We start from the raw sequence: 8433 nt of genomic DNA on the forward strand, positions 1-8433 counted from the left end.
TATGCATGTATTCACTTCCTGCTTATTACATTTTCATTGTTCTGCAATTCACCTCTAAACCTCTACACCTCTACACTATCAATCTAAGACAATATTCTTATAACTTTTGCTTTAAACAGTGACTACGTGTTAAAAGAAACTTGAACATGTAGATACTAAAAATATATATTTTTAGGGGCACCTGGGTGGCTGAGTCAGTTAAGTGTCCGACTCGATCTTGGCTCAAGTCTTCATCTCATGATCACGGATCACTGGACGTGGAGCCTACTTTAAAAAAAAAAAATACATATTTTAATGTGTCTAGATATTTATACTTTATCTGCCGTTCTCTCCTTTTTTGCATACCTGGGTTTTATCTGGCACTCTTTTCCTTTGGCCCCAAGACCTTCTATTTTTATATCCTGTAGCACGTCTTGTGGACTAGGAGCCCTGGAAAGGAACATCTCAGCCTTCATTTACCTGAGAATGTCTTTCTCTCCCTTTGGGTTTTGAAGGAGGTTTTCACTGGATATATAATTCTAAGTTGATGCTATGTGTTCATCACCATGAAGACATCTTTCCACTGCCTTCAGGCCTCTCTTTCTGGTGAAATGTCAGCTGCGTGTGTGTAATACTCCACCAGCTTCAGGATTGACTGTTGGTCTTGGGTATTTAGCCCTGTGTCTGTGAAATCGTTCGGCTCCGTTTCCTTTGTGTGGATCCTGTGTGTGCTTTGCCAAACACCATGAATCTGTGCCTGGCCATCTTTCATGGATTTTAGAAGGCCCCCGATATGATCTCTTTGAATACTTCCTGTGCCCCATCCTCCGTTCCTTCCCTTCGGATGCCAATGGGAAATATCCAAACTGCAATACAAAGACAGAAAGATGGAGAAACCGGGAAACGGACCACCTGAGGTCTTCGAGGCAATACTATAGCTTTCGTTGGTTTAACTTCACTGTTAAACTTCACTTCATTTGTTTAAAGACAGGATGACACCTTCATGCTCAGTAGGGCTTGGGATCTGGGTCTGGTGCAAACCCAGAGCTGTCTCTCTGGGCTTCAGGCAGGTGTCTGTTTTCTGAACCACAACACTGCTGTCTCCCCTTACCCACCAAGATGCCATGTTTTCAGGCATGGCTGGGATGTCTGTTTGCTCTCTCTCTCTCACACATTCCAGCTTTCTGCACCTCGGAGTGTTCTGTCCACCCTGTGACACCACCTTTGTCTCTGGAGGGCTTCTGTCTTACACTCAGTGACGGCCAGGATGCCAGGGACACTGTCAGTCAGGTCTCCTGCCCTGACCCCTACCTTCTGCCAGAAATTGCCTTATGTGCCTCTGGGGCTATTTGTCTCAATGCGCTTTGCATCCGTCCCACACTGGACATACTGTCCCTGGACCCTGGAGAGATTCTTGGGAAACCATGGGCAGGTGCCCCAGGCTATGCTTTAGGACATATTTCTAATCTGAAACGCCAAACCTTCTGTGGTCACTAAACTGTTGCACAACTTTAGCTAGTTTCTCCTTCCCCTCATCTACTACAGATTCCTTCTGTCCCAACCACTTCAAAAAAGACGGAACTAGACGTGGGTCTTTTCTTTCCCATAAGGGAACTTCCTTCTTTTCCCAGTGTACTTTATTGTCTCTCTTTGAGTCCTGAGCTCTTAATGTATCTTTCAAACAAGAGCCATGATTTTTGATTTTTAAAACGTCTTTGAAACATGTTTGTCCGGGCGCCTGGGTGGCTCAGATCGTAAAGTGTCTGCCTTTGGCTCAGGTCATGATCCCAGGGTCCTGGGATCGAGTCCCACATTGGGCTCCCTGCTCAGTGGGAAACCTGCTTCTCCCTCTGCCCCTCCCCCGGCTTGTGCTCTCTCTGTCAAATAAATAAGTAAAATCTTAAAAAAAAAACCAAACATGTTTCTCTCACTTTGACTGTCAGGATGAGTGTGATAGTCTTTCTTGAAGTAGGAGTGGTGGTTCTAACAAGTATCTTTAATTCTGGGGTTTAATTAGCTGGGAAGTGAATTTTATTCTTCTCCTAAATAGTTTGCCTAAATGTTCACTACCTTGTGTGAGATGATTTAATACACGTATGCCTTTTTGTACACTTCTTCACATGTCTCTTTCATTTTATTCATCAGTCTCTATACATTTGTTCTGATATCACACTGCTTGAATAATTGTGCATTTGTGGTTGGGTAATTCATTCTGTCTCTCCGTCCCTTCATCGCTTCCTTTAACCAAATTGCCAGGACTGTTCTTGTACATTTATTCTTCCAGACGATCACAAGAAAAATTCTGTGAACAACAACAACAAAACAAATTCCACTGTCATTTTCATTAATTTCGTGTCAAAGCTAGATTTGTTTTTAAAAAAATATGTCAACAATATTGAATAGTCTCATCCAGAAACATGCTACATTTCTTCATTTATTTTATTTACATTTTTCAGTAAATTTTGCATTTTTCTCCCTAAAGAATTCATTAAAAAATAAAACAAAACAAACAGAACAAGAGAGAACTGGGAAGTTTATTCCATCAGGACCCAGTTGGACAGGTCTGTATGCCTAAGGTAGCCTTGATGAAAAGGACTTCTGGTTTCTGGTCTCAGTTAACTGTAGCATACTTATTCTAACCTCCTGTTGTGGTTTAACTCTGGTTTGATTTCCACCTCCCCTTCCAGGTCCCACGCCTGTTTGTCTGCCACCTCTCTCTTCTTTGCCTAGACTAAATGGGATTTCTTTCTTATATTAGCACTGAATAACTAATCCCACTTGTACATTTTGCAGAAATAGAGAGAACTTTTTTTTACTCCATTATAGTTTGAGTATTAAATATTCTAATATGCATTTTAATAGGAAAATTTTGATGGTCTGGTAATATACAACAGTCAGAATGTTCATGACAAATGAAGAAAAATGGATGTCAGGAGTAACTCCGTGACCTTGTAAAATGCTGAAAGGGTAATTCTCCCTGAGTTCCATACTAAAGATGATGGTTGTTGAGGTCTGCCGAAATCACTGCTGAAGAATAGCTATTGTGATGTTTTGCATTATTGAACGGTATTACCATGCACAGAGCGTGAGCTGAAAGAATTCAAAATAATAATAATAAAAATATCTACCAAAGTCTGCTGAGCTGTTCTCCACCCACCAGGGTTGACATAACACACACTCGAAGGTGGATCGCAATTAGAAGCCACTGTGGAAATGTGTTCACTACATCTTAACTAATTAGAGGCACATGAAATCACCAACATTCACAGGTCTGACCTACCATAGCTTCTCATGCTGTGTATGTCCCAGAAATATGAGTACGGAGGATAGCACGCCGTTTGGATAGAGAGGCTGCACTGGCTTGTGTTGTAATATATAATCGGATTGTAAAGGAACTGAAATCATTTTTAAATTGCTGCTCCATAGACAGGATTAACACCTACATTGTAGTAGAATATATATCAATGTTTTCAGGCTAGAATATATTTTTCTTCAATGCTAAAAGCCCACAAGGTGTTATTAGATATGGTTAAAACAATAATCTTTCCCACGAACGGCAAAGGCATTAGACTTAATTAGTTTCACACCACGGAGTAAAATGTTGGAGAATAAAATTGGAGTCAGAATACTGGCATAAATTCTGAATCCATGGGGCATACCGGAACCTAAGGAGACACTCCCATCTAGCTGTCCCGGCAGGTGACCTCTAGGTTGGGAAAGAGATTTATCTTGTGGAAGTGGATATTTTTCTCTTGCGTATTTTACTGTCTTTCTTTACAGTAGAACTCCTTCCTTCTGCACATGCTCAATGCTTTTGGCATGGTCTTTTTCTTTCTTTCTACTCCTGAGCACCCACCAATGGCTTGAAACTTGCTAATATTTGCGTATTTAACCAACACCCCTTTGGTTCAGGAAAATATCAAAGAGCCGCATCTCAAGCGCATCACAGATGAGGAGACTTTTTCACAACACATTTTGCGTGACAAAACGGTTTTGGAGGCCCGAAGTCCAAAATCAAGGTGTCCGCAGGGCCATGCTCCCTCTGAAGGCTCAAGGGGAGAAGCACTTCTCTCCTCTTCCTACTTCCTTGCTCATGAGCACATCCCTCCAAAACCTGCAAAAGACATTAGACTTAATTAGCTGCATATCACAGAGAAAAATGTGATCCCCTAGAGCATGACAAGACGTGCTCCCCTCAAGCGGGCTCAGCACACAGCTTCTGCAAAGGGCCTTATCGTGACTCTTTTAGCCTTTTAGGGTCTAAAGACTCCCAGAACTTGAAATGCACTGTTGCAGCCTGAACGCAACCATAAGCAATATGTACACACACACACACACACACACACACACACACACACACACACACACACACACACAGGGGTGTGGCTTATGTCGCTAAAGCTCTTTACAAAAACGGCAGCAGGCTGCATGTGGCTGGAACCAGAGTTTAGGAACCCCGACTCCAGAGCGGAGGAAAGCCCTCCGTGCTCAGAAGCGATGCACTGATGGACACGTGCATTCCAGTTAATTCCTCAAAATCTCCTGAGGGACGGCATTCTGAAGGAGCAATGAGAAATAAAACGATGCTTTCCCCCCGAAACTCAGGGGGCGAGAGAATTCAGAACGTCCATTACTTTTGATCCTATAGAGAAAATCACTATATATGCACAGCGCTCTCCCAGAATCACTATGATTATCATGTTTTCCTTGGTGTCTATTTCCAAAAAGTCAGGCAAATGCTATCTGTGCCTCACACCTTCATCCATCTCTGTGATCCCCCCAGGCGGGCATGGGCGTCCTTTTAGGTGAATCAATACCCATTGCAGCCGAAGCAGACAGTTCTGCCCCGCCACCCCCTTTTGCAAAGATCCAGCCCCATTCTTCCTCCTCAGGCAAGACACACACCGGATCTCTCTTTGCTTTTGTGCACCTTTTCGCTGCCGGCAGGGAGATCTCACCATGTCCTAGAAACATCCCTTTGGCAGACAACGGTGTCCCCGAAAGCAGAGATAATCGAGTCTGAATGTGAGCTCAGCCCTGGAACGGCCTCCCCGGGTTTGGCAGGCAGCCCCTGAGCCAGCCTTTTGTGTCTGCGTGGCTTTGATGGACAGGCACCCGTGATCCCGGGACCCAGCTCCCAGAAAAAAACACAGCAGGGGAAGGGGAGGTTGCTAAGGGTTCTTCCAACCTGGAGGTGAAGAACACAAACAGTGGAAGGAGGAAGCAAGAGCTCATTAAGTCTGCGAGAGAGAACAATACCCAATTACAGCGACAAAGAACCTGATATTTTGCAGTCATCCTAATTAATCAGAAGCCGAGGAGCCTCGAGCCTCGGGGCAGCGGCACACACCCCGCGTAGTTTTTAACGTTTGTTCTGATTTCTGCTGCTGAAGCGCGCTCCCACTGATTGCTGATCCCAAGGCCCTCTGGGCAGGTGATTCGTGGGCAGTGTCACCCTATAAATAACAGGCTGTACCCAGAATAGCAGACTTTCTCATTCCTCCTGCGGAGAAGACCTCTCAGCCCCCACAGGGAGCATGCCGTGCGGACACCTTGATTTTGGACTTCTGGCCTGCAGGGCTGTGAGGGAATGCATTTGTCTTGTGCTGAGACCACATCCCCCCACCGGGATGCTGCAGAAGACCCTTGAGTCTTTCACGCGTCCGCACAAAGAATGGAAAATATCCTCCGGGGTTGGCTAACCGAGACGGTTGAACTGCTTCTTACTTGTTTTCTGTCCCTGGGGAAGAAAGAAGACGATCCCATGCAGGACCCCGGGCTGAGGGCAGGTGATTCACGGCACAAAGCCCAAAATAAGTGTGCCTTTCACACAAACCTTTTTATTTTTATTTTTTGGCGCGGCACCCTGTTGTAACAAAACCAGGTTTAATTGCTTTAGAGCTTGCACCTCGAAGTGTCTTATTCCCTTTAAAAAAAAAAAAAAAAAGCAAGATGCTGCCATGCCTCCCCCACGCGGGAGCGGCCACCAACGTTCCGACGTTTTTCCAAGTCCACCTGAGGTTAATGCGGGTCTTTCTGTAAGTGTGGCCAAGGCGAGCAGGACTGGATGGAGAGGGAAATGGTGCGATCGTCAGAGGGAGTCGGTTTAGGGATTCTGTGTTTCCCTTTTCCTCCGCACGGGCGGCACGTGGGCATGTTGGCGGTCAACGGAGGCCGAGTGCACCTGCGCAGTGCCTGGGGACACCGATCCTGAGCGGGAATATTTGGCTATGCCAGCCGCGCCTAAGAGGAGTTAGCAAGTGTGGCAGGAGGGCTGGGAGAGGGGAAGGTGAGGACGGCCTCTCCTGTCGGACGCTCAGACTCACACACTATCCACAGCAGCATAGAAATGGAGAGAGGGGAGTCTGAGAAGTTACCTAGCAATCGGGGCAATGGCTGTCTGCAAAGGGTGGATGTTAATTGCACCAGCAGGGGTAACAATTAAAAAAAAAAAAAGTCTTAAATTTTAAAGGTATGTGCATATTAGAAAGTTATCTAAGTACATATGGAATCAGAGAAGCCCAGAGGCAGAAGGAGCTGAATGGATTTTCCCTACAATTCTTTACTTGCTCTTCTGGGTTGAATTGTGTGTCATACCAGTTGAAGCCCCTAGCCCCCAGGGTCTCAGAATGTTATTGCACTTGGAGATGGGGGTCTTTTAAGATAGGATTCAGGTAAAATGAGGTCATTAGGATGGGCCCTGATCCCACAGGACTGGGTTCCCGTAAGAAGAGGGGATGAAGACACAGATACGCACAGAACGATGACCACATGAGGACACGGGGAGACACAGGGTCTACACGCCGAGGAGAGAAGTCTGAGGAGGAACCAGGCTCGGTCCCGCCTGGATCTCAGACTCCCAGCGTCCACGACTGGGAGAGAATAAACGTCTATTGCTGAAGCCTCCCCGTCTGTGGTACATTCATATGGCATTCCTGGCAAACTAATAAAGGCATGAGGAAAAAAAGCAACTTCCTATAGTCTTCTTAATAAGGATGCCTTTAGCTTCCGTTGGATTCCTTTAGCAATCAAGTACTTGCATTAAGATGTAAATAGAATTATAGGTATAAACATAGTCATGGGGATTTCCCCCCAGACAATAAAATCATACCCAGTTTCCTTCTTCTTTCCATGAAACGCTTTTCAGTCTAGAATCACCATTCTGGCAACTCTGATAGTATCATTCCTGTGTATTTTCTTTAAAAGACCCAGAGAAGGGCGCCTGGGTGGCTCCGTCGTTAAGCGTCTGCCTTCGGCTCAGGTCATGATCCCAGGGTGCTGGGATCGAGCCCCGCATCGGGCTCCCTGCTCGGCGGGGAGTCTGGTTCTCCCTCTGCCTCTCACCCCACTCCTGCGCTCTCTCTCTCTCAAATAAATAAAATCTTTTTAAAAAATAAAAAACCCATAGAAAAAACTTTAAACACCTTCCCATCCACATCCTGCAGATCACTTTACACACATAACGTTATTTCTAACATCTTCCCAAATCCCTTCATATGGGAATTTAAATTAATACTTGCTCTTTCTCTCCTTTGTGAAGAAATCTATCCCCTGTTGAAATTAGAAGAAGAAATCCCAGTTCCTGGTGTTGGGAACACTTCTGTTAGAAAAAAAGACCAGGTTCAATTTCGTTTTCCCTTTTGAGCAATCTCAGGTGAATATTATCATGTATTTGACCTCAGTTCCTTGCTGATCACCCAACTAGATTGCACACGTTTCGGGAAACTTACCAGTGTAAGCTTGAGTTCGCCAAACTCGGCATCGGAGACAAGAATTTTGGTAGTTGAGGTATTGAGGATGTGATCTTAGAAACCATGGTGGAAAGAGTGAGGGAAGCGAGGAAAGCCCGTTGCGTCAGCTTTGCTATTGCTTTGAACAAATGTCCGCCGTTGGAGTGACTTGCAACAACACACATTTACTATCTCACAGTTCCTCAGGGTCACGGGTCCAGGTCCCGGTGAGCTGGGTCCTCTGTTTGGGGTCTCCCAGGCTCTGTGCGAGGGATTCTCATTTCTAGCTCCAGCGATTGTGGTCGAATTCAGCGCCTTTTAGTTGTGGGATGGAAACCTCAATTTTCCTACTCAAGCTTGGCCAGGGACTGCTCTCAGCTCCGTGAGACCGCCTGCAGTTTCTTGCCTCGTGGCCGTGATAAGCAGTTCTCACTGTGGCCGTCTGCTTTCTTCCAACCCAGCAGATGCCTAGCTTTCTGACTTGGCACCTTCTTCCGATTAGGTCAGGCCCACCCAGGGTAACTGATTGACCCGAAAGTCGACCGATGAGTCCCCTCAGCAAGGGAGTGGCATCAATCATGGTCACAGGTCCTGCCCACTCTCAAGAAAACAGGACTCTCCATGTCAGGGTACACCAGCAGAGAGGCATCTTGGCGTACGTTGGAGAATTCAATGTCTCACGCCCACAAAAAATGTTAATGAGGGTCTCCCGCTGTGGGCGACT

Source organism: Zalophus californianus, chromosome X, assembly GCF_009762305.2.
Source record: "Zalophus californianus isolate mZalCal1 chromosome X, mZalCal1.pri.v2, whole genome shotgun sequence".
Classification (NCBI taxonomy): domain Eukaryota; kingdom Metazoa; phylum Chordata; class Mammalia; order Carnivora; family Otariidae; genus Zalophus; species Zalophus californianus.